This window comes from Mus caroli, unplaced genomic scaffold (genome assembly GCF_978045245.1).
Source record: "Mus caroli unplaced genomic scaffold, Mus_caroli_1 scaffold_20, whole genome shotgun sequence".
NCBI classification, from domain to species: Eukaryota; Metazoa; Chordata; class Mammalia; order Rodentia; family Muridae; genus Mus; species Mus caroli.
The window spans coordinates 43741269-43766943 of record NW_028227275.1 but is presented as its reverse complement, the minus strand read 5'-3'; the positions used below and the strand labels follow the sequence as shown (position 1 = coordinate 43766943).

At 44.2% G+C, this 25675-nt stretch overlaps 1 protein-coding gene across 7 annotated transcripts in view; it reads right to left on the bottom strand.

Moving 5' to 3' along the window:
- The window catches only part of Gcnt1 (glucosaminyl (N-acetyl) transferase 1), a 133815-nt gene extending 108981 nt beyond the window's left edge, over positions 1–24834 (bottom strand). For 2 of the 7 annotated variants that reach the window (XM_029472443.2, XM_029472442.2), the window contains exon 1: positions 24613–24816. The gene's annotated coding sequence lies outside the window, so the exon portion shown is untranslated. Of the gene's footprint in view, positions 1–9882; positions 9988–24612 lie in introns of those variants that run through there. The other 5 variants (XR_015046159.1, XM_029472444.2, XM_021152337.3 and 2 more) reach the window with 5 other exon arrangements.
- Positions 24835–25675: the final 841 nt, after the last annotated feature.

Sequence of the window (25675 nt, the reverse complement as noted above, 5' to 3'; positions counted from 1 at the left end):
ACACATCACAGCATCTCACCAGAATCCTAAAGAAAAAAGTCGGTCTAGTTTAAAGATCCAATCTCCAATTTAATTGATGAGAAAAGAGACCATAGAGGTTTAAATGACTTTTTTTTCTGTTTGTTTGTTTGTTTGTTTGTTTGTTTGTTTGTTTTATAAAGAGGGGCTCCTTATGTAGCTGTGGCTGGGTTTTGGAGACCAGGCTGGCTTTGAACTCAGAAATCTCTCAGCCTCTGACTTCAAAGGTTGGAATTAAAGGTATGCACAACCACACCCGGCTCTAAATGGCTTTCTAAAGGTCAGGATGGTGTGGGACTTAGAGGCTACACCCAGCCTGAAAAGTCACCAGGTTGTGTCCTTCCATGGTCACTGCTCAATTCTGCACATTGGGAGGAATGAATCCCCTCTTTGTGACATTTGCTTGTTTGTGACATTTGCTTGTGGTCACTATCATTCAAACATGCCTTCTCTCCCTACATTCCCTTTCCTTTTTTTTTTTTAACAATTTTTTATTAGATATTATCTTCATTTACATTTCAAATACTATCCCCAAAGTCCCTTATACCCACCACCCACCCCGCTTGCTTCCCAACCCGCCTACTCCCACTTCTGGGCCTTGGCCCTGGCCCTGGCATTCCCCTGTACTGGGGCATATGATCTTTGCGAGACCGAGGGCCTCTCCTCCCAATGATGGCCGACTAGGCCATCCTCTGCTACATATGCAGCTAGAAACATGAGCTCTGGGGATACTGGTTAGTTCATATCGATATTCCTCCTATAGGGTTACAGACCCCTTCAGCTCCTTGGGTACTTTCTCTAGTTCCTCCATTGGGGGCCCTGTGCTCCATCCAATAGATGACTGTGAGCATCCACTTCTGTATTTGCCAGGCACTGGCATAGCCAGGGTCATGTCAGCAAAATCTTGCTGGCATATGCAATAGTGTCTGCATTTGGTGGCTGATTATGGTATGGATCCCCGAGAGGGGCAGTCTCTGGATGGTCCTTCCTTCCATCTCAGCTCCAAACTTCGTCTCTGTAACTCCTTCCCTTCTCAATTTAGTTAACTTTACTATCAACAACAAAGAATTCTGTATCAGTCAACTAGGCTTTTCAAAGATATATTAGTAGAATTTATTTTTTGATGTAAAATATTAATGGCCACGATCAATCTATCAATCTATCTTATAATGTAAACTTCTCATGTGTCTATTTAAGATACACCTTTGTGTGTGTGTGTGTGTGTGTGTGTGTGTGCGCGCGCGCAAGTATAGGAACACACAGAGGCCAGAGTCATCTGATTCCCTGGAACTAGAGTTTCAGCCCATCCATCATGAGTTGCCTCTCGCATGGGTACTGGGAATTGAACTATGTCCTCTGCAAAAGCAGTAACCACTGATCCATCTTTCCAGACGACTACTCACTTCTTGTTTGTTTCAAAATCATATCTACCAAAAGAGAGCTCCCCTCACAATGGGATTGATTTGGCACTAAGAACACACTTCTTCTAAATGTTAGAGATACCTAGGACACTAAGTAAAGCACTTGATGCAAAGACAATTATGTAAGTTTGTTTTAATTTTTAATATTATTTTCTGTGGCCTCCATGTAGATGCTGGGGATTTAACCCAGGTCATTGCACAAACAAGTGCTAGTAACCATGAGCAAGTTCTCCAACCCCATGTTTTTGTTTTTTGGAGTTTTTTTTTTTTTTAATGCATTTTTTTTTTTTGGTCACAGTTTATGTTCAGGGAGTTTAGAAGTTTGCTGTTACATTCTACATAATTTATTTCAAAAATATTTCATCAGAAAGATGAAATTTATATCAACAGTAAACACTTGTCAAGCATACCAGAGGTCCTGCGTTTGATCCCTAGCAGTGTATAAAAGTACAAAAGTATGCAAACATACACACACACGTCCATCCCCCCCCAGAGGCAGAACCCACACACACAGAGACAACCCCCCCACACACACACACACACTCACCCTATAAGACATACAAGTGTAGATTAGGAAAGGCTAAATGGTAACTACAGGAAGGTTTCCTAAGTCCTAAAGGCTCTATTAGTCACAGAAAGGAATTAAGACTTCACTCTCACTGGCGAATTCTACCTTACAAATTAACTAATGCTCCAACTGTTGCAGGTTAGACATACATCCTGCCAGTTCTGCATTCCCCTTACAATGACAAGCAAGCAATCCTGGCAAGAGTGGCAGTGCCCTAGGCACATTCCTAGGTCCAGTGACAGATTCCAGAAAATTCTTGACTACCTGACTCCAGCTGAATCCTGCAGCCGGCCTTTCACAGAAGGCCTAGTCAGAGCCCACACTGGTAACAGCATTGACCTGAGACTTGCTTTTCAATGTTCAGCTTTACCTGTTCTCTCACTGCTGCCCAGATAGCAAGTGCACTCACCGATGGGCTTACAAAGGCAAGCAAAATGGCTTAGGCTGATTCTCAGCAACAAACAGCATGTGACCACCATGTGCCAACCAAAATGGCATAGGTTGATTCTCAACAATAGCATGTGACGACCATGTGACAAAAGTAGTGGATGATAGAGTAAGATATCACATTGAAATTTAAGTCATTATAGCCTTGCCTCATGTTTACACGGGAAGTTTTTATTTTACTTTTGGGCAGAGCTAGGCATCAAAATTGAGGTCTTCCACATTCCAAGTATTCCATTGAGCTATATCCCCACCCCATAAATACACTCTAATTGACAAATAACTGCATTTATGAGCACAATGAGATACATGAGAGGTAATATAATAGTATAGTATATTACATATATTATATTAGATATATTACTATATATAAGATTACTACATATAATATATATTATATATTTCAGGATAACCCACTGTACCAATCACTCTTCACGGTCTGATCACTATGTGTGTACATGTTCACATGTGTGAGCAGGGTACACAGACATGTACCTGCATGTGCATGTAGAAGCCAGGTCAATATCAGGTATCTTTCAGTCAGTCACTCCCCTGCTTATTTTTTGGAGGCATAGTATCTCACTGAACCTCAAGTATGTATGCAGATTCTGCCCAGCTAGCTCCTTGGATCCACTAATTCCTCCCCAACCCCAGCTTAACTGCTGTGATTATAAGCCTGAGGCATCAAGGTGGGGTGCTTCTGTCAGGGTCAGTATAGAACTTGGTTGACAAGCATGAAGACCTGAGTTCCACCCCCAGAAACCATGTTAAGAAAAAGAACAAAAGGAGGAGGAAGCTAGACACAGTGACACACTTTTGTAATCTCAGCACTGAAAAGAAAGAGACAAGCAGATCTCTGGGGCTTCTCTGGGGCTCCTTAGACAGCTAGCCTAGCCAAATCGAACCTAGCCTTATCACCAAGCACTAGGTCAATAAGAAACTCTATCTCAAAAATCTAACTGTAGCCAGGCAGTGGTGGTATATGCCTTTAATCCCAGTACTCTAGAATCAGATGCAGCAGAAGCAGTTGAGTTCTGAGTTCAAAGCCAGCCTGGTCTACAGAATGACTTCTAGGGCAGTCAGAGCTACACAGAAAAACCCTGTCTCAAAAAATCCAAAACAAACAACAAAAAATTTAAATGTAATGTTTCTAATGAATGACACTCAAGATTGTCCTTTGGTCACCTTGGTAAAATTGCCAAGACCCATGTCAGGTGTCACTGACATTAGTCACCCAAGCACAGGCTGAAAGGTAGGAAGCAGAGCTCAGTGCAGGGCAGACACTCAGCTCAGAGACCACTAGTGGAATTTTAAGCACAGGAATTGACAGACACAGAGGTTCTTGGGGGAAGACTACAAAATATACAAATTGGATGTGGGCTTCTTAAGGGAGAGCGGTACTTCCTTGTCTTTACAGTGGCCATAGAGAAGATTTTGGTGGCATATGAAGTAACATATCAAATAGTTTACTGTTTACAAAATGACAACAGAAAAAACCCTAGGTCACCAGGATAGCAGGGGAGGCTAAGATATTCAGTGTAAACAAGATTGTGACTGCTCCAGAAATTTCCAAGGAGTGAGGCCACACCCTAGGTCCAGAAAGGAGTGGGGCTACTCTTGGCCCACCTACATTCCTTACCCCTCACCTGTGTCTCCACTGTCTCATCAAGACAGACTGAGGTGGGACCCTGTAGTCTATCACTGGCCCCACCTGTAATGAGCAGGGTTTCTGTTCACCTCTTCCCGGGACAAATTAACTCAACAGCGGTGAACACCATTCCCAACAGTTTTTCCTAGAGCTCAGTCATGAACCTTGGCACCAGAAAATACTCCAACAGGCTGGACTGCAGTTCAGTAAAAGAGTGCTTGTCTTTCATGAATCCAATCCCTAGCACAGCAAAATTAATATTTTTAAAAAGAAGAAGCTGTTTAAAAAAAATACACTAGTTCAAGAAAGAAATACACTACTTCAGATACAAACTCAGCTCACCGTCTTGCTTCTTTCTTTCGAGCAAAGTGAGATGAAGTCTTGAGTCCCAGATATAAAGCATCTTCATCCCTCCTCCCTCTCCTATCACAGGACCACCTCTGCCCCGACATCCTTATCATCTCTGGAATTTGGCCCCACCTTCTATTTCCCCATACCTTATTAGCCACTTATCTACCAGATTTTTCCAGAACAAATAAACAAATGTAATGTCTCCCAGCTCAATTCTGACCAGACCAAACAAAAACAAAAGCAAACAAAACCCCAGTAACCACACACGACAGGTTTTCTGCCTACCCTGAATGTGTACCTGGTTCCTATGAACACTGGCCTCCCAGCACAGGGAATGGTCTATAGCTGCAGGAAAAGACCCTTCCTCTCTGTGGAGGCTTTAATACTCAGGTCTGCAGACACTTCCATCCTAGATCTTTCTAGTTGCCAGCTTCTCCACTCCACTTGGTTGTTTCACAAGCAAAACAGCTCCAAAGGGGAATTACCTTCTTTCCCCAACCTGGTGCCAACCTCATCCTACCCTTCCTTCCACCTACCTCCCACCACCACCCAGGTGCTTCCAGCACCATAAATGCTGCTTTCCCTACCCGAACCCACCCCACTCACATGTCCACACCACAAACGTCTGAGTCATCTTCCTACCCCCCGACCCCCGTCAACAGTATTAGTTAATCATCACTATATTTCTGATTTCAACCACAAACCAAGTCTCATTCTCTCGCCTATTATAGTTTATCCATCACACTATTGGGTGGCTGTAGGGGCACTGGGTGGCACTGTTTGCTAACACCCACTCTCCCCTCCTGGGTGGCTGCACATGACTGCACAGGCTGAGCTACATGGCTGTCTGGATGAGGAATTGAAGCCTCTTCTCACACTGGTGCCCCACAAGGGCGTCACGAGTACCAGCAGTACCCACCCCTCAAACAGTGCCCTTCACAGCTGTGGTATGAGCCCCACATTGTGGCGCACGCCTTTAATCCCAGCACTCAGGAGGCAGAGGCAGGCAGATTTCTGAGTTCGAGGCCAGCCTGGTCTACAGAGTGAGTTCCAGGACAGCCAGGGCTATACAGAGAAACCCTGTCTCGAAAACAAAACAAAACAAAACAAAAACCAAAAAAACAGCTGTAGTATGATCATTTGAAACGCCCCAGAACCCAGGAGTGGGTATCACCCCTACCATCACATCCCAGATCCTACAAATGACCCAAAGGCTTCATCCCAGTCATTTTCCTCTTGAGCACAACACTCTTCTCCTAGAAATCTATCCCCTTACTTATCTGGTTGCTTCCTGTTCACTTTTTGGATGTGTTAAATAGCAAACACAACTTGCAGCGAAAGAGACCTTGCAGGTCTCTTCTAAACCATGCAAGGGGCTCTTGCTCAACAAACAACACCCCGTGCTTTTCAACAAACACCACCACATAAGATTAGGATAACCTATGCAACTAACTGGGTGCTTGTCTGCCTTTCTCTAGCCAACAGACTCAAGGATGCAGTGAACAGATGCAGAAAGATTCACTCTGTCATGATGGTAGCTATAGACCCCGAGCCAACAATACCTGTTTCAGTAAACAGCCGTTCAGTGAACTCCTGCCTGAACAAGCAAGGAGGGTATCCAGAACCCCAAGGAAGGAAGGCTACTGAATGAACAAAAGAAAAGCAAATCTTGGGGGGATTTCTTAGGAATTTCTTAATTGGATGGAAAATTACAGACCAATGACTTGGGAACTCCATGAGGGGCTGCCCAGAGGAGTGGGGCCTGCCTAAGTGGAGCAAAGCCCTGGGTTTGCTCCCCACCTGGCACAGAGAAAAACAAAAACAAGAGATTCCAGTGTTTGGTGGTAGCGCCATTGCATTTGGGGGAGAGCCACCATCCTCCATTTAGTTATGGAGAGAACTTTAATGGAGCCAACTTCTCTTGATACATAACCTGTGTGTTCATCACGGGGGTGGGGGTGGGGGGGGGCTTAAATACTGTGTTGCCACCAGCCTAAGTTGTTTTTACATTTTAAACAGTCTCTCAAATTATGTACCTAGTCCTGATTTCTACAAATTACTTTCTGAAGAGCCAACTCCAACCAATTCCTGGATAAGAATCCACCTTCCATAGCCTGGGCTAGGCTTTTACCTCTCTGTGCTTATTGATCTAAGGCCTAAAAAGGGGTCACAATACCTTCCCATATCCGTTACTACATGTATTTTAAGGTGTCCTCTTCATTAACTTTTGGGTTCTCAGACTACAGAACTGCACAGCAGAATGCTGTTGGCTACACGTTGATTCTCTTCTACCATATGGGACCCTGGGATTGAAGTTAGACAGTCAGGCTAGCAGCAGGCATCTCTTCCTGCTGAGCCACCACAATGGCTTTATTCACAGCTGATCCTGTTTGCTTGTTTTAGGAGGGTCTCTAGGTAGCTCAGGGGAATCTTTAACCATTCATCTTTCTAGCCCAGCCTCTTGAGAGCTAGGGTTAAAAGTGTGCACTGAATATTCCTGTTTAGTTTCCGTTTGGGCTGATACTTCAGACTGTCAACTTTCTCTACTCAATACGCACGGTCAGCCGATACTTCTCTATCTTCAAAAAGCTGAAAGAAACATTGAGTATATTTTTTTAAAAAAAATCAAAATTAGCTTAATATTTCCTTTTTAAAGTATTTATTTATGTATTTATTTTAGTGCATGTGTCTGTGTGTATATAACTACGGGCTTGTGTGGGCAGCTAACGAAAGAAGCCTGAGGCGTGCATAGGACCCTTTGAAGTGGGACTTATCGTCACTTGTGAGCCGTCCAACTTGGGCTCAGGAAACAGAATTCTGATTCTCTGTGAGAGCAGCAACTGCTCTTTTAACCACCGAGGCATCTCTCGGTCCCCTTGTGTTCCTCCTCCAGCTTTGAGTTTCTAATGCTAGACTCTTATCAAGTTTTACAATGGCATAAACACTTGAAATTTCTGTGGTGGTAAAACTTGGCAGGGTACAGAAGCCATTTACAGGGGATAATAACTCTCTGCACTTTGTAATTAAAAAAAAAAGTCATATTTTCAAGGCATTTTAATTTACTGATAGCTTCTCTACTCGTTGGTAGGAAGTACTTAACCAATAGTCCATTGATACTTAGAGCATTTTCTATGTAGACCAACTTCCATCCTCAGAGGCCCACTTTGCTCCATAGGGAAATCCTTGGCAATGTCTGGAGCCTTGTGAGTTTATTGTCACTGGCGTAGGGGAGGGGCTTGGAGCACCCAGTGGGTACAGGAATGCTGGTAAAAGTCCTATAACGTACACAACAGTCTCCTGTCACAAAAACCATCTGGCCAAGGGCTAGGGCTACAGCTTGCTGTGTACAGTACGTGCCTGCCAGGAATAAAGCTCAGGGTTTGGTCCCCAATACCATATAAGGGGGTTGGTGGCGCTCGCCTACAATTCTAGCTCCTGGGAAGTTGGTGCAGACAGATTAGAAGTTCAAAGTCATTCTCACTTCACAGTGAGTTGCAGGTTGAATAGACCCCATCACAAAAATAAAATCTATTTGGTCAGAACTGTCAGCAGTGCTATAAACACACATGCTATTTGTCTCCAAAGGAAACCTGACAGTATCAAACCAAACCTCCATCATCAAAGCTAAGAATATAGTCCCCACAAGAATATACCACACCTGATTTACAACAGTCACCTCGAGACAAACGCCCTTTCCAGCAGAGTTGGGTATTTGACATCCTGACCGAGAACTGTAAGCACATTGCTCATTTGTTAATATGAATACTAAAAATAGACTCAGGGATCCTTATCTGGCCATACACAAGGTTGCATTCCTCAGTGCAGCTGAAATACTACACACTCCGGAGCAAACAGCAGGTGTGCTACATATGCCTGAAATCCCAGCACTCAGGAAGCCGAGCCAGACTCTGATGACAGCCTGAGCTGCACAATGAGAACCTGTCTCCAACCAACTAATAGAAAACTGCATCTGACGTTCAGGAAAGACTTTCCAACAGTACTAACTTTTTTTCCTACCACCTAATTGCCTAATTAGCCATTTCTAAGAAAGCTAGATTTCCTCCCTTTAAAGCCTGAAAAAGAAAGGAAGATGGAAGGAAGGAAAGAAGGAAGAAGGAAGGAAAAAGGAAAGCAGAGATACCTGTAGTTTTCCATCTTTCCAGAACTGAAACCTGAAACCTTCTTCCAATCCTCCTGCAGAGGGGTCCCTGTCTACTAACAGATAATTTACTCCGATCTTAAAAAAACAAAAAACAAAAACAACAACAACAACAAAAAACAACAACAAAAAACCTGTCTACCCCTCCTCTTCCTTTCCAGAAGAGAAACCTGCCTTTGAGAACAGCTCTAAATAGAGGCAGCAGGCCAGAGGAAGAAAACATATTGCTCCCCCACCACCACTCACCAAATTCAGGTCACAGCCCCACCCACCCTCCTTCTCAAGTCAACGCACCAGTGCTCTCTCTGAACACTACCTCCTATCTACCAGTTTGCCTCTAGCTCCATTATTTGTAACAAAGCAGTTCTCTTCTGCGGCAAAAAAAGGAAAGATAAAGAGTACACACCAATCTGACACTTAGTTTTTGCTGAGCCAAGCTCGGATCCTCCACTGGAGGATCCTCCACAGTTGCACGGGGGAGGGGGTTGCATTTTTTTTTATTCTGCACTGAAAGAACTAAGACTGGGAGCAGCTACGCGCATGAGATGGACTTCTCACTCTTGAGGTGTGATGGCGCTCATCTTTAACCTTGGTAGACAGAAGCAGGAAGATCTCTTTGAGCTCGAAGCCACACGAAAGAGAGAAGGAAAGAAGAAGGGAGGGAGGGAGGGACGGAGGCAGAAAAAAAGAAAAGAAAAAGTAATAACCCGAGAAAAAGCAAAAACTAAAGAACTAACATGTCTAAGAAGAATTACCCGTTTTCGTAACAGACCTGCAGCCCAAGGCAAGAGGAAGAGCGGCGACTGCTTGGACCCCAAACTGGCCAGCCTGTTTGCAATCACCCTAAGGTAGTCATTCTCTGCCCCAGCGTTGGCTTCTCGGTCGGCGCTCTAACAGGGAGTCACAAACGTCTCTACACCGGCCTGTGGCCTTAAAAAGTTTAAGTCTTTGGCGCCCAAGACACCGTTCGTCTCTACTTTTCATGCCTGCAACCAACCCTGATTTCTAAGCCCTCACTCATTGCACCAGTCCGGGAAAGAGTGGTCAGAAAGTGACTTCTAGATGCCACGTGTGTATCCGCGTCCCACCGTAGGACCGGAAGGAGAGTGCGAAGAGGACTCCTGCTCCATCCTAGCCGGGTACCCGGACCAAGCGCCCTCTCTCCCTGCTCCGTCACCACTGCCTCCTTGGCGCAGCCCGTCCCGCCCGTTAGATCCGGCTCGGTGCTGTCCAACTCTGCCGGGCAACCCCACCCTGGCCCAGCCTAGGTTACCTGGAGCCTGTGCCTGCAGGGCGCACGAAACACTGCTGGATCGGCTCGCCAAGAGGATACTGGCGCGCTCAGCCTTCTGCGCTCCAGACCCCCGGGCCAGCGCCACGCCCTAGGACCCACCCTCGAGACCACGCCCCCAGGCCCACCCTTAAGACCACGCCCCCGGTTCCACTTCGCCCACCTGCGGCCACCGCTCGAGGTGAGGGCGCCCTCTGGGAGTTGCAGTGGTCCGGGAAGAAAACTAGAATCCAAACTTCCTCTTGCTTCCTAAGAATTCTTGGCTCTCTGGACCAAGGACAAGGTACCTGGATGGGATCTTTTAAGAACTTTTATGTCTTCTTCCCCTGAGGCAGGAAATGCGCCAATTGTTGTCGTGTCTGATCTTAAAAATAAGTAAAAAGTTCAAATGCCCAACGTGTTTATACTGCATCAACTTTAGAGCCGCCCATGCCTTATCATTTTCTAGATAAACCTTGTATCTCATTTTGTGTCACCAGAAAGTCAGAATTTATTGAATAACCAATATATTCACAAGCAATGTCAGTTTTTTGGTTGCAGCTTGCCAAGTAATCCTGATTTTACTTGAAAGCTGGTTCCTCTTTCACACTTTAATTTGTAGTACTAACTCACTTTACACGTTATGCTTTACACAGTAAACAATACACAAATAAACAGATTAGAGAAACTACAAGTTTGCAAGCATGTGGGTCTCAGGTGAGCATGCTTAGTGCCCCTCAAGGATAGAAGTCATTATCCGTGGGAGTGTAGAAAGCAAGGCTGAGCTGTCTTGGAAGCACCAATCTGTGAAGTTCACCATCTGGGGCTGTAGATCTAAAGAGGTTGCCCCGAGGACTGCCCATAACGGAACAGAACAGGAGATAGTGGTGTCTACTGAGTGGAACAATAATACCCCAGTTCATGTCAACTCCAGCCCCATGTGTCCTTTCTGCTAAGCTTGGCCCCTTCCTCTCTTCTATTCTGGAGGTTGACTCTTGGAAGATTGCCTTGTTTGCCTTGTCCCTGTTCCCTGCCCCTCCCCATTGGAGCCTTCCAGGGGAAAGCAACATCAGCTCTGGGCACCTGCAGAAGCAATGAACTGGGAGTTAATGATTCCTTCCTTCAACCTCGACCCTCTCCTTAAGAGATTTCCCCTCCAGTGACAGTTTTACGCTCTCTTGCTCTAATTTTATGCAGAAAAGTAATGTTATAATGCATTTTAAGTTTAATTCCATTATTATTTTATTTATTATTTTATGTGCATGGATGTGAGTCTCCCTGCGGGTGGTAGAAATTGAACTGGGATCATCTAGAAGCCAGCCGCATTTCCAGCTCCTTTCATAGTGGATTATGTGTTAGGTCCAGAACAGAGACAGGACATGAGCCCTTTCCCACATGAAGTTTATGATTTATTTTGTCATGGGAACAAAAGTATGACCAATATGTTCTACATAATGCACCCAGTTTGCGTTCTGTTCCACCTAGATAAAAAGCAACTGTGATTTCTTTTCTCTACCCCTAATCTACTTTTCCCTTTACTAGGGAACAAACTATTGGAAGTGTAAATGCACAGAGAAGCCTCCTAGTGCACACGGAATGTCAGGATGTGACATCTGAACGTCAGCCTGTCATTTGTTTTCATGAGAAAGAGCTGTCTCCCCCATCCTTTCTGGACTAATCTGCCCTGCAGAGGTTTATCCTATGTAGTTTAAGTGTGTTTTGAGCCGCCAATATCTATAAGAAACACACACACACACCTCTTCCTTTTCCATTGTGTTGTTTTCTGTTTGGTTGGTTTCAGTTTGGGTACTGTAATGGAAGCCAGGGACTTAGGCATGTTAAGCAAATGCTTTGATTATTTGAGCTACACCACCGAGTCAGCCTCTGACCTTCTAACTTGAATGCGCATTGCCAGCTTTTAGAATAAGTCGTACGTAAGGCTGGAGGGTACTTGTTCCTCTTGCAGAGGATTTGGGGTTGGTTTCTAGCATCCACATGGCCGCTCATAATCACCTGAAACTTCAGTTTCAGAGGATCGAGTACCCTCTTCTAGCTTCCACGGATACCAGACACACACAGTGCATACAACTCACAGAAGCTGGGACCCTGGAGCACACGGCACAGCCTGTAGGCAGCTCAACAGGATGGAGAGTGTCCTTCCATGTACCTCAGTTGGTTTAAACCTCCTCCAGGCAGCTGGTCCGAGGCTCAAGGGTCTTGGCAGCTCGACTTCCTTTGAGAAGAGCATTCAGCTTCTGTTGCTGAGTATGGCAAGGAGAGACACCTAATGAATCTGGTCAGTCTGAGGGACTTCCTGTAGAAAATTTGAGTCGTTTACTTTCCGGTTTAAGGAGCTTCCCTGCAGGATGGGATGCTTCTGTCTCAGAGGAGAGTAACTACTGCACAACACCTTGGTGAGCGGTCAGTCAGTGCTCTTAACCGATGAACCATTTCCCGGCCCCCGGTGAGATCTTTTATAAATATCATCAGAGAACTGTAGTATATATAATACACTCGTCAGTGAGCTATGCCAGAGACACAGACATGTTTGCCTTTTTTTTTTTTCTCCATGTCATAGTGTATTAGAAGGATATAAATTCAACTCCCGAAGTCCATTTCATTGGCTTTAATTCTCTATTTATTCCTGATGTTGCTTGGTATCCGCCAGCCATCGGCAATCATAACTTCTTTTGCGCCAAACTTAATGACTAATATTACTGAAGTCGTGGGTGGGGAGAGGCGTCTCCTCTTGCACTCCATCTCTAACTTCTGCTCCGGAAGAATTCACAGTAGGATGCAAGTAGGGCAAGCAGGGAATTGAGGCTTATTTCAGCAGGCAAGAAAACAAGAGCATCCTCCAGTGCAAAGGGTGGATCTAGCAGAGAGCAGTAGCTCAGGGCTGCCTGGCATCTGGACCTGTGACTCCTAGTCGACCATTTCTCCTCCTCTTGCCCACGCATGGGGCAGCTTGCAGTGCTTTCCATTCAGAAGGAAGCAAAAGCCTTCTTAGAAACTGCCCTTATCCATAATTCAGTCTGTTTTAATTATATGCCTCAGATGCAAAAATGTGTTTAAGTGTGTTGAGAAATATTAGCAGAAAGAGTATCAGTGCCTTGCAGACTACTTCTTGAGGCTGGGGGTTGGGAAAAGGGCTCTCTGATGGCCACCGCAGGAACCTACAGACCAAACCAACTTCGTTTCCTACTCCCTCCACCCACCCCAAGAGCTCAGTCCTTCCTCTTTTCAGTCAGCTTGACTAGCTCATAGCCAGCTGCAAGCCCTCATAGTTACCTTCCTAAGCATCCCTCAGCTTTGCCATGTAACATTCATTTTTAAACCTAACCTTTGTTTTACAGTTTAATTTTACACGTTCGCGCATGACGCATCGCAAAGTTGTGTATGGCTAAGCCTGAATCAGACAGGCTGTGTTGGCTAAGCCTGAATCAGACAAGCTGTGTTTGAAGGCAAAGTCAAAGAGCCGATAGAGACGCAAGGACATTTTTCTGCAAAGGAGCATTTAAGTTTGGCAAACCAGGTCACAGGCACAGGGTTGTCAAATGCCTGCAGATCTGCTGGCAGAAGCTTTTGTGTGCTACCCTGAGTCTGTCACGCAGGAGAAACCAGGCTTTAACTAGAGGCCACCGATGAACAGAGTTCCTTTGCTGTGGCGGTTTTCCTAGATAAAGCTCACAAGTGACCAGGTGATATCAGCGTGCTTGCTATGTCTCCATCTTAAGGCCCATCCTTTACCATCTCAGGTGAGAGATACATCTGGTGTGATTGAGACGCTTGTCTGTCTGAAGTTTCTGATATGAATCGACATATTCTCGTGTGTAATTATTTATCAGCACAGATAAATTATTTAACAGATTTCGGTTCCTGGTGCACTGGCAGATGGCAGCTGGGTGCTTGTATAAACAAGATGTAGTCATTCTCCCTTGGCATTTATGATCACAATGGAATGACTTAGGTCAAAATTGTTCTGTGTAAAATAAAGTAACTCAAGTCTTGGCACTCTATGACAGCCCTACTCTGGAACATTCTGTTGTTTCCCCTGTGTGCTTTCCTCTAGAGTAATGTGAACCTGATCCATCATTGCCCTCCTGGAAGGTGGTGAAGATTTAAAAAAATCACCTCTTGCAGAGATTAACTGGTCCTCAAGGGACTTAAGTAAGACCAATAGGTAACCTCTTTGCTTACGAATGAGATCTCACACAGACCTTACATTCCCATTCTTATCTCACAAATGATGAGTTCATTCCTATATCCCTACTCACTAAACTAGTCAAACTGCGATAGTCTGAGCTCTCTTCCAACCCTTTGGATGTATCATCCACCCTCAGCCTAAGGAAGTATTGAAATGCAGGATAAAGCCTGTAAGAGCCCCTAACAGAGCCTCTTCCATCTCCCCAGGAAGAAAAACTCTTCTTAGTCTCCAGCTAAAGCCAGCCTTTGGGACAACGTCCTTTCTAGCTTTGTTTATGGCTCCTAGATCAAAGAGACAGACAGAGAACAAAGAAAGGAGAAAGAGTTCTTAAGAGTATGTGTTTGTGACTGGGCTTCTCTGTGTAGACCTAGTTGTTCTCAAACTCGATTTGTAGACTAGACTGGACTTTGAACTCAAGAGAGAGATCTGGTCGGTTCTGCTTCCCAAATGTTAGGATTAGAGGTATGAGCTACCACCTCTGGATTAAGAGTTTTTAGCTTTTTCTTAAAAATTCTTTTCTACCCAGTCTTACCAAACACTCCAGAAATTACAGTTGATGTATGCCCCATAACCCCATTACACAAGCAAGCAGCTCCCTCCCCTTATCTTAACTGCCTGCATTCTCTGATCTGTCTTCCTTTATTTCCACCCTCTCCATGCCTCTGCTCCCTCCCCCAAGCTTTCCAACCCACAGCCCTGATCACAAGATCTAGCCTTGGAGTTCTCCTTTCACTTCTGGTGCTGTGACAAAGCACTGATAAAAAGCAACACAAGGGAAGAAAGGATTGACTTGTCTTATGTGTCCAGGCTGCAGCCCATCGCTGAATGAATTCAAGGCAAGAATTCAAGCATCTAGTCACACATCACACTAGCAGAGAGAAAAGGATGTGAAAAGTTAATAGAACATATTGTGGAAATATAAATGTGTTAAATATAACAGAATAACTATGTCCGTGAGCTTTGTTTGAATAGTAGGTACATTTTGAAATGCATCAACTTGTTGATATCTAAGGTCCCTGGTTATCTTTAAAACTCGGGTGTTTGGGAGGGATGCTGGGGGTGAGAGTACTTTCACTAGCACCCATTACAACAAAGAGAAACAATAGGGCCGGAGAGACGGCTCAGCTGTTAATAGTACTGTCTGCTCTTCCAGGGGTCCTGAGTTCAATCCCCAGCAACCACATAGTGGCTCCCAACACTGGGATCTGATGACCTCTTCTGGAATGCAGGTGTACATGTAGACAGAGCACTTATAGACATAAAAATTTTTTTTTAATTATGTAAATGTTTTTTAAACAAACAAGAACAAAAACAACTCCCCATTCCCAGAATTATACAAAATCAGTTTAATTAATGGATACTCATTAACAACTCCATAGAGTGTTTTTAGATCAGGTAGAATAACAGAGGGTAACAGTTTATATAAAAGAATTTTTGCCTCTTGTTTTTATGATACTGGGAGAGTACATCATTTTGATCTGTTAATAATGTGTTTAATGTTTATAGGTTGTAAAGGTATGCTACAGGGAAGTGTGTAGTTATAGAAACCATGCATGAGCTATGCCCTGTAGCTCATGCCTCTGGTACTAGCATTTTAGAAGAGGGAGAGAGAGAAGTTTGAGTTTGAGGTCAGCCTGTGCTACATAGCCTAGCCTAAAGAACAAGATCCTGAAAACAAAAAATCAAACCAACAAAATTGTGAGCTGTGTATTCTTAGGCTTAATTGGGCTTCTTGAACCTGCTAGAGGATGCACCTAAGTGTGTGTCTTTCTTCTGCTCTTTGAGTTTCACCTCAGATTCCATGGCCTGTACAGCAGGAACGTATTTTCTCACTCTTCTGTTGTTGTACCTGCTGAAGATGGAATTCAGAAACTGTGCATGCTGCACAAGTGTTCTGCTGCTGAGGCAAATCCTCAGCCTGCTCTTTCCTGAGACAGGGTTTCTCTGTGTAGCCAAGCTGGTCTGGGACTTTCAGGGTAGGCCTCAAGGCCTTTCTGTCTCAGACCACTGCAATGCTGGGATTCCGGCCCCAGCTATTATGGCTGTTCACAACTTCCTTAGAATTCTCCAGGCTAGAAGTCCACAATCAAGGGGTTCTTAGGGAGAATTTCTTATTAGAACTGCTCCTTGCCTTGTGCACACAAAAACTAAAGTTTCTTGTTTTGTTTGGTTTGGTTTAGTTTGGTTTTTTAAAAAGAACAGGTCTTCTTCACCCCTATTCCAGGCTGGCTTTGAGCTCATTATGTAGCTCAAGTTGATTTAAGGCCTACAAGTCCCTAGCCTTTGGCTTCCTGAGTGCTGAGATTGGAGGTGTGTGCAACCATTTCTGGGTCTTAGATATCTTACATTACTCTTCATGTTTTAATTATAGATACTTTTAAGACACATGGTGACCCACCTTCAACAGAAGGTTCAATGCATTTACAGGAACAATACTTGAAGGAACCCTCAGGAGACTATGACATCCTAACTAGTTGATAAAACACCCTAACTTGCCCTGGCAGTCCTCTAACAGCTTCTGAGATGTTAAGTGGTGAATGGCTTTGGACAGAAAGGAAGAAACAGTAAAAGAAGTCATGGTATGTATCATTACCCATGAGGGATAAAGCTCCCAGCACAACTACACCCATGTTAAAGATTTTACAGGCGATTGACTGAAGAGAACTTTGTGAGCTGTAGAGTTGGAACCTTGCAGGCACGGATTCAAATTATATTAGTCTATTAGTCCCCTTATTAGCCACTTATTTCAGTCCCCTGACTGCCTTCTAATTGACCCTATGTCTGACCCAACATTTCACCTATCAGGAAAACACACTACACTACACTACACACACACACACACACACACACACACACACACACACACACACACACTCTTTTAAAAAGTAAATGAAAGAGGACAGAAGAACCATACAAGCTCACAGACATTTTGAAAATAAGAATTCCTGGGCCTAGGAAACAGAATGATTGAGCTAGAGTGGTTTAGAAAGTGACCTAACTGGAGCATGAAGTGTGGAGAGGGCGTCCTCTGCTGGTAACAGGCTCACCAAACACAAAAACAAGCTCATCTAGCACCATGAAGATCAGACACTAGAAGTCAATATTGAACAATTTATACTATCTACAGGGTAGAAATGGTTTTGCTTTGTGTCCTCGCTAGTTTTTATGTCAACCAGACACAAGCTAGAGTCATCTGAGAGGAGGGAGCCTCAATTTTAAAGATAACCTCTATAAAATCCAGCTGCACATATAAGACTGTAGAGCTTTTCTTAATTCATGATTGATATGGGAGGGCCCAACCCACTGTCAGTGGGGTCATCCCTGGGCTGGAAGCCCTGGGTTCTATAAGAAAGAAGACTGAACAAGCCATGGAGCCAGTAAGCAATATTCTCCCATAGCCTCTACAATAGCTCCTGCTTCCAGATTCCTGTCCCGACTGCCTTCCAATGATGAAGTGTGGTATGAATGTGCACATGCAATAACCCTTTGCTCGCCAAACTGCTCTTGGCCATGGTGTTTCATTCAAGCAATAGAAAACATGACTTATGAGACCTTGCTCCCGTCAACGAACTTATTTTGAAAGACATTCCATCTCAGCTTATGTTGGCCCACTTTCTTCTTGTCTGCACAGTGCAAGGGATGCACCACAATATTTAAATTGATCCCTGCAATATGTGAATCAGTCTCTGATCAGCATTCAGGCCAAGTGCAGTTTTTCACCTTCACAAACAACACAGCAGTGAGCATCTCCATGTGTGTGAGATCTGTGTGGAATAAAGTACTAAGAGAATGGTTATTTGGTCAATCATTCAACTTCCTGAAAAGATGGCCAGTTTAGTGTGTGGTTCCCGTCAAGAGGACTGGTGATTGGCAAAAGACTACTGGACAAGAGTAAAGGAAATGAGTTCCAGGTCTGTGGGCATGCTGAAAGAATTATCCCACTGGAGCTGGAGAAATGAGTCAACAGTTAAGAGTACTGACTGCCCTTCCAGAGGACCAGGTTTTAATTCCCAACACCTACATGGCAGCTCACAACTGTCTGAAACTCCAGTCCCAGGGGATTCAACATCCTCATATATGCAGGCCAAACACCATATAAAAATAAACAGATCTTTTAAAAAAAATAATTAAATCTCCAAGAACTTTGCTCATGGCTGGGTTCAGCTGCCATTTCTTTCATGAAGTCAAGCTTCCTGAACCTTGCTGGATTCCATCAGAGTCTTCAAAATCTCCCGACTGTCTCAGAGTCTTCCTAGATAATCATTGAAGATAGATTTTTTTCATCTGTCTATCTGTCTGTCTATCCATTATCTATCTATCTATCTATCTATCTATCTATCTATCTATCTATCTATCTATCTACCTATTCATTTAGAGTCATGATTCCTCTCTGTAGCCCTGGCCTGACTATTCTGGAGCTCATCAAGTAGACCAGATTGGCCTTGAGCTTATAGATATTCCCCTGTCACTGAGTGCTGGAATGAAAGGCATGCACCACTATGCCCCACTTGGAGGTAGATTCTAAACTCCTAGACATTAGGAGCTTCCTAGTGTGTTCACGTCTTTCGTGTAGAAGTTGTACTGTTGGGGCCATTGAGATGACGCAGTTGGACTTAAAGTCCAACAACCTGAGTTTGATCCCTGTGACCCAGGTGGTAGAGAGAACGGACTCTTCACATTGTCTTCTGACCTCCACATGCCACTGTGACATGCATTTGACCACACACATACTCACATCTACTTGCCTACACACACACACACACAAAATCAGTTTTTTTAAATATAGAAATTGTGCAATTTACAGTCTCAGCAACAATGTAAGGATTCTCATTTCTTCACATTCCTACCCCAAAGTTTATGCTTCGTTTTTGTTTTTAGTGCTAGAGAATAAAGCCAGGCCTTCCTAACTACCAAGCAAGCATCCTGCTGCTGACCTACACCCTCACCCTCCCTCATGAGAGTAGGATAAAAATTAAACCACAGGAACTGAAGAGATGGCTCAGGGGTTAAGAGCATCTGCTGATTTTGCGGAGTTTCTAATTTCCATTCCCAGCACCCATGTCATGTAGCTCAACACCTCCTATCAGTCCAGTTCTGGGAGACACAGTGCCTTCTTCTGGCCTCCTCAGGCACTGACTGCATGTGCTACACATACCTGCAGATAAAACACTCATACACATACGAATACAATCTGAAACATAGTGTTCAAATTGTATATTTCTTTCTAGGTATGGTGGTGTATACCTTTAATCCCAGAACTCAAAGGAAGAGGCAAGCAGATCTCTGTGAGTTTGAGGCTACCCTGGTCTTCATGAGTGCTAGGACAGCCTGGGCTACATAGTGAAATTATGTCTCAAAAAAAAGCAAATCTAATACATTTTACATTTTATCATGTGCAAGGTACTGCATATTTGAACAAAGTGATACTAGGGATGCATGTGTACACATTAAGAATGATGATAATAGGGATGCCTGTATATGCATTAAGAATGACAATACTAGGGGATACATGTATATGCATTAAGAATGACAATACTAGGGGTGCATGTATACACACTGAGGATGAAGATACTAGGGGTGCATGTATACACATTGAGGATGAAGATACTAGGGGTGCATGTATACACATTGAGGATGAAGATACTAGGGGTGCATGTATACACATTGAGGATGAAGATACTAGGGGTGCATGTATACACATTGAGGATGAAGATACTAGGGGTGCATGTATACACATTGAGGATGAAGATACTAGGCAATGCATGTATACACATTAAGAATGAGACCATCCCTTCATTGGAACACTCGGCCCTGTTATAAATCTCCAGTTCTCTTTCCTGCAACATTAGTTTTTGTTCTTACCAGTTCATCTTTTCTGACAGCATTTTAAAATGTTGTTTTCTCCTTCATTAAATACTCATTTCTATCTGGGATCTCTGGCTGGTACCCATAGTCACAGTTATACAGGAGGCTTAGACCAAAAGATTGCTTGAGGCCAGGAGCTAAGACCAGCCAGGGCAAGATGGTTAGACCCTGTCTCAAAACCAAACATGCGCCAGGTGTGGTGGCGCACACCTTTAATCCCAGCACTCAGGAGACAGAAGCAGGCGGATTTCTGAGTCCGAGGCCAGCCTGGTCTACAAAGTGAGTTCCAGGACAACCAGGGCTACAGAGAAACCCTGTCTTGAGAAACCAAAACCAAAACCAAAACAAACAAACATGCTTGCCTCCTTTCTTTTTATTTCCCGTCCTTAACCCTCCCCTTCTTTCTTTTGAGACGGGTCTTATTCTGTGTAGTCATGGCTGTCGTGAACCTCAGAGATCCTTTCTCTCTCACACCACAGCCCAATCAGCCATGCTTTCTCGAACTCCTTGGTTACTTCTCTAATACTTCCCATGGATTCTTTTTACAGTGGAGCCTCCTCTTCCTAGAAAGGACTCTGTAGTATGTTGAACATAGTGAGCTATATAGTTTCTTTCACAACTGCCTAACTTCATTATGCTAGGGCGATGGTTCTCAACCTGTGGGTGGTGACCCCTTTGGGGTCGAATGAACTTTTCACAGGGCTCACACATCATATATTCTGCCCATCAGATATTTACATTATGATTCACAACAGTGGCAAAATCACAGTTATGGAGTAGCAATGAAATAAGTTTATGGTCTGGGGTCACAACGGCACAAGGAACTGTATTAAAGGGTCGCACGCAGCATTGGGAAACTCAAGCAGCACTGCCTTAGGGTGAGTTCCATCTTACACAATTCTTATCAGCACTATTGAGTGCGGCACAGAGAGCTCTGCTTTCCAGAGCACTGACTCTGACCTCACCTTGGCTGTGGTCAGAGGGGGAGCCAAGCAGCCTCCTTACCCTTGGCACGAGTATCTTGAGGGTTCCAGAATAAAACAGAGAGGCCCAAAAAAGTAAAAGCCTCCTGGTAAGAAGAACAAAAAGAGTCTTGTGGTAGTTTGAATAAAAGTGGCCCCCATAGGGAGTGGCATTACAATGTCACTCTCTCTTCCTGCTTCCTGCCAATCCAGATGGAGAGCTTTCAGCTCCTTCTCCAGCACCAGGTCTGCCTGTGAACCATCATACTTCCAGTGATGATAATGGACTCTGAAACTATAAGCCAGTCCAATTATAAATGTTTTCCTTTATAAGAGTCATGGTGTCTCTTCACATCAATAAAACAGTGACTAAGACAAGTCTGAAAGTCTATAAAAAATTTCTTGTAATTCATTCATGCCTCTCTGTGTGTGTGTGTGTGTGCATATGCAAGTGTGTGCGCATGCGGGCATGTGTGCACGCATGTGGGCATGTGTGTGTGCATGCGTGCATGTGTGCCTATAGAGGGAAGAGGCTTTTGTGAAGAAGAAGGGATTTGTTGGGATACAGCAAGTAGAAGGGAGATAAGAGAGGATAATGAAAGGTAAATATGGTCAAATATTAAAATTTTAAAATACACTGGGCCTGGAGGGAGCTCTCACTGCCCTTCCAGGGTCCCTCCATTCAATTCCCAGGCCTCATGTCAGGCCACTCAAAGCTACCTGTGTCTCCAGGCTCAAGTCTCTCTTCTGGTCTCTGTGGGCACCTACACACATAACACACACACACACACACACACACACACACACACACACACACACACACACAAAATAAATCACTAGAATATTAGCTGAACTGTTGTAACAGGCCCCAGACTTTAGTAGGCTCCCAGACTTTAGCACAACTGACTCTATGATGAGAGTACCATGGAAGCCATAAAACTCAGAACATAGAGAACAAGACAACACAAAGACAGCACCACCTGTCGGAACAAAAACAAAGGCCTAATCCATCAAAGTCCATCATGCTGGGAAAGTCTCTAAATGTACTAACCTTGTTTTTTGTCTTCTATGGTTCTGATTCTAGCCAAGTGTTCTTGTTAACTGAAGTATGTCAACACAGGGTATGTTTTTTGTGCTTTAAACCTCACCTCAAGAAAGGCTTGGATTATACTGGGATCCTGAACACCCAGTGTAGTCGCCAGCTGGCAAGTAAAGGCTTTCTATCACCTTAAACCGACGTCTGAGCAGTCCACGGAGATCCCAGAGACAAGACCTGGAACCACCAGGGATCTCAGATTCCCTCAGAATGAAGAAAAGTATGATGATCAAGGAGCCTGGAAGGAGTCAGCAACCTGAGATGTTCCAGTCCTTTTGATGAGTCAGTGCCTAATGCTGCGGAGGAGTCTGACACTTCCATCCCGAAAGGAAACAAATCAGAAGTCACCTGGACTGTCATTTCCAGCGGGACCTCTGGGTAAGGCACGTATGTTTGGACACAGAGGTGAGGTCTGGTATCCTTGTGGGAAGTTACCAGATTCCCCCTGTTTGTTCAGGTATACGGATGTGGCCATTCCTGGTTGTCTTTACCCCGCCTCCCCTTAAATTCTATTTCCTTATATTGACCAGTAACATTCTCTGGTGTAAGACTACCACACCGCCCTACTGGCAAAAGACTTGTGCCCTCTTGTTGGGGACTCAAATCTTTTGATCTCTGCCAGGTCATGAAGAGACACTCACCCTGCCCCCTGCCCCTGGAGGAAGAGGACCAAGCCTCTCCTCTGGGGCCATCTACCATCTATGTGGAATGTACACAGAAGGGAGAAATAATTCTCTCAGGACATTTTCCTCTACCTACCCCCTCCCACCCGCTTTAAGCAACACCAAAGGGGGAAGAGAAAGTTCTGATCTTTCTTATGTCATGATTTATGTCTCTTTTTCTACCAATGTTCCATAAAATTTGAACATTCAAAAGCCCACCATTCTCAAAAACAAAGAAGGAAGAAGGAAGGAAGGAAGGAAGGAAGGAAGGAAGGAAGGAAGGAAGGAAGAGAGAGAGAGAGAGAGAGGTAACTTCCACCCTACCCCCTACCCCCATCCTGGTGGACAATTAGGCCTGGATAATTTCCCTTCTGTCCAACACTTACCAAGGAAACTTTAAACAATTTTAGCTAGGTAATTTTTAGAAAGATTAAAGACAACTGCTCAAAAAAAAATACTTTGTCACCCAGTCAACCTTAGATATACGTATATAAATAGGTTCCAGTTGCTGGAGGTAACTTAAAAAGTGTTTAACAACACAGAACCAATTGAGAGGCAGGGTGTTTTGCATAAATGGAAAGCCATTGTCACCTTTTTTGGTAATGAAATGCAATTAGACTTACTGATAGCCAGCAAAATTTTCGTGTCTTGCCTTCTGTCAGTCCTGGATGAAAGTCCTGCCCCCAGTCAAAAGATACAGTTGTACTATATCTCAGATTGACAAAGAAGATTTCCAGGGATGTGGGCAGAAATCAACCTCCCAGGACTGGCCTAGTACCAAGTTCCTATAGTCGTTCTGCTAACCAATTCAGATACCTCTGTCAAGATTAAACAATACCCAATGGCCCTGGAAACAAAAAGGGAAATTGCAGTCCATATATCCTGGCTTAGAGAAACAGGCCTCTTGGTGCCCTGCCAGTCTCTCTGGGATCCAACTTTCTTGCCTATGAAGAAACCAGCGACCTCTGATTCCCACAAGTCTGATTCTTCCAGAGAAATAGCTGTACACTGTGTTGGACCTGAAAGATGCCGCCTTCTGCTCCCTGTTGGCAGTGCTGGGTCAACCCACCTTTGCTTTAAATGGACAGACCCAGAGGGAGGTTATGGTGGGCAACATTCCTGGACCAGGTTTTCCGGACTATTTGAAAATTCTCTAACCCTGTTTGATGAGACACTAAATGCTGATCCTTGCCCTTCTATCAGAAGTTTCTTGGGAGTTTCTGGCTACCTTTTGATTCCAGGATTCATGGAAATAGCAAGACACCAGCACAAAGAGAGGCATGGATCCCCTAACATGGACTGAGACTAAACAAAAGGTGTTTGAAGCTTTAAAAACAGCCCTAACTTTAGCTCCAGCCCTAGCACTTCCAGATGTCTCAGCTGTTTGTCCATAAAACAAAAGACATTGCAAATGGGGTTTTAACCCAAAATTCGGAGCCATAGAAATGCCATGCGATATAGCTGTCTAAACAATTTGGACACTGTAGCCACAGGATGGCCCACTAGTCTCAAGAGCTATGGCAGCTACTGCTAGACTAATGAAAAAAATAAATAAACAAGACCAAAACAAAAACAAAAACAAAAAAACCCAACCCAAACCAACCAAACAAAAACCTAAGGAAACTCTCGTTAGAGCCCACTGAAGTGTGGATTAACCTCCTTCCTTTGTTTTGCTTTGAACCCCTCTGCACTGCGTATAGGGAGAGATTTACCCCCTATGAGATTATGTTTGAAAGGCTTCCCAACTGCTTCCTTAGCTCAGAGACCAACAATTGACAAAACTCTCTAGGGATTCACCACAGGCCCTCCAGTCCTCTATAAAGGCTGCTCTTTGTATTATCTGAAAGATCCAGCCGACCTCCAAGTCCACCCCCAGTTTCCCTTTGGGACTAGTGATATCAGCTGGGCCAAACACATAGCCAAAAGGGTGATAGAACCAACCTGGACGGATTCCACATTCTCTCCACTCCTACAGCCATGAAGGGAGCATGCATTGCACCATAGATTCAACACACCTGTGTCACGAGATCAGAAGCCACAGACGTACCATGCTAAATGGACCCTCTATGGACTATAAAACCCATTAAAATCAAGGTTTCATTGGGTTCCAGGTTCTCTCCTTCCACATCCTCCTGAGTCTTGCATTTGGTATAAATACAAGTTCATGGTCCAACCCCTACCACCCTCTTGCCTGGACCAGGGGACTGAGGAAAACACAGGAAAGATATTTATTTACTAGTGTAACTACAGACCATGTTCATCATGTTCTGAAAATTGAACTTTGCTCCCTGATACCCAATTTAAGTGTCTGGTTATCCTGGAGAAATAAAAACTATGAGAGTTTTTCTTCTGAGACTGGAATACAGGGTTTATAATTCTATGCATGCCTTGAGGGGTGAGCCTCCTCGTTGCTGAAAACAAGGGAGTTTCCATTGCAAAAATTTGTGTTATGAAACAGGCTTCCTGAACAATTTCTTGAAAGACTCTGGCCTTTGGGAAACAGGGAAAACCTGGGACTTTCTGCCACAGGAAGACCCTGAGGGTAGATTCACTATACAGAAGAACGTACCCACACACACCAGGTCCCCAGACCTTCAGGTCCTAACAAAGATCTTCTACCCATGCCAAGGCCCCAACAATGCTCCCTTCTAAAGCACTTAACATACCTGGGGCCCAAGTCCCACCTCCCACTGTTCAGAAAGATGAGGGATTCCTATCCCCATTTTTCACTCTTGAAAAGGTTCACTACTTAATCATTTCCAGTCAGAACCTGGTTAGGGATTGCTGGTTAGGCTTAGACTTGTGACCCCTACACTACATAGGGTTAAAAACTAACCAGACTGTCAGCGATGCACTGACAAAACTCATTATGACTTTGGGCAGCCCAAATTAGGGTTAGAGGATTTTCGGGGGCAGCTGAAACTTTTCTAATGTCCAAAGCCTTTAACCGGGGCACTTCCCCTTATTCGGATGGCATTTGTTTTCTGCCTTACAGGTTATTTCA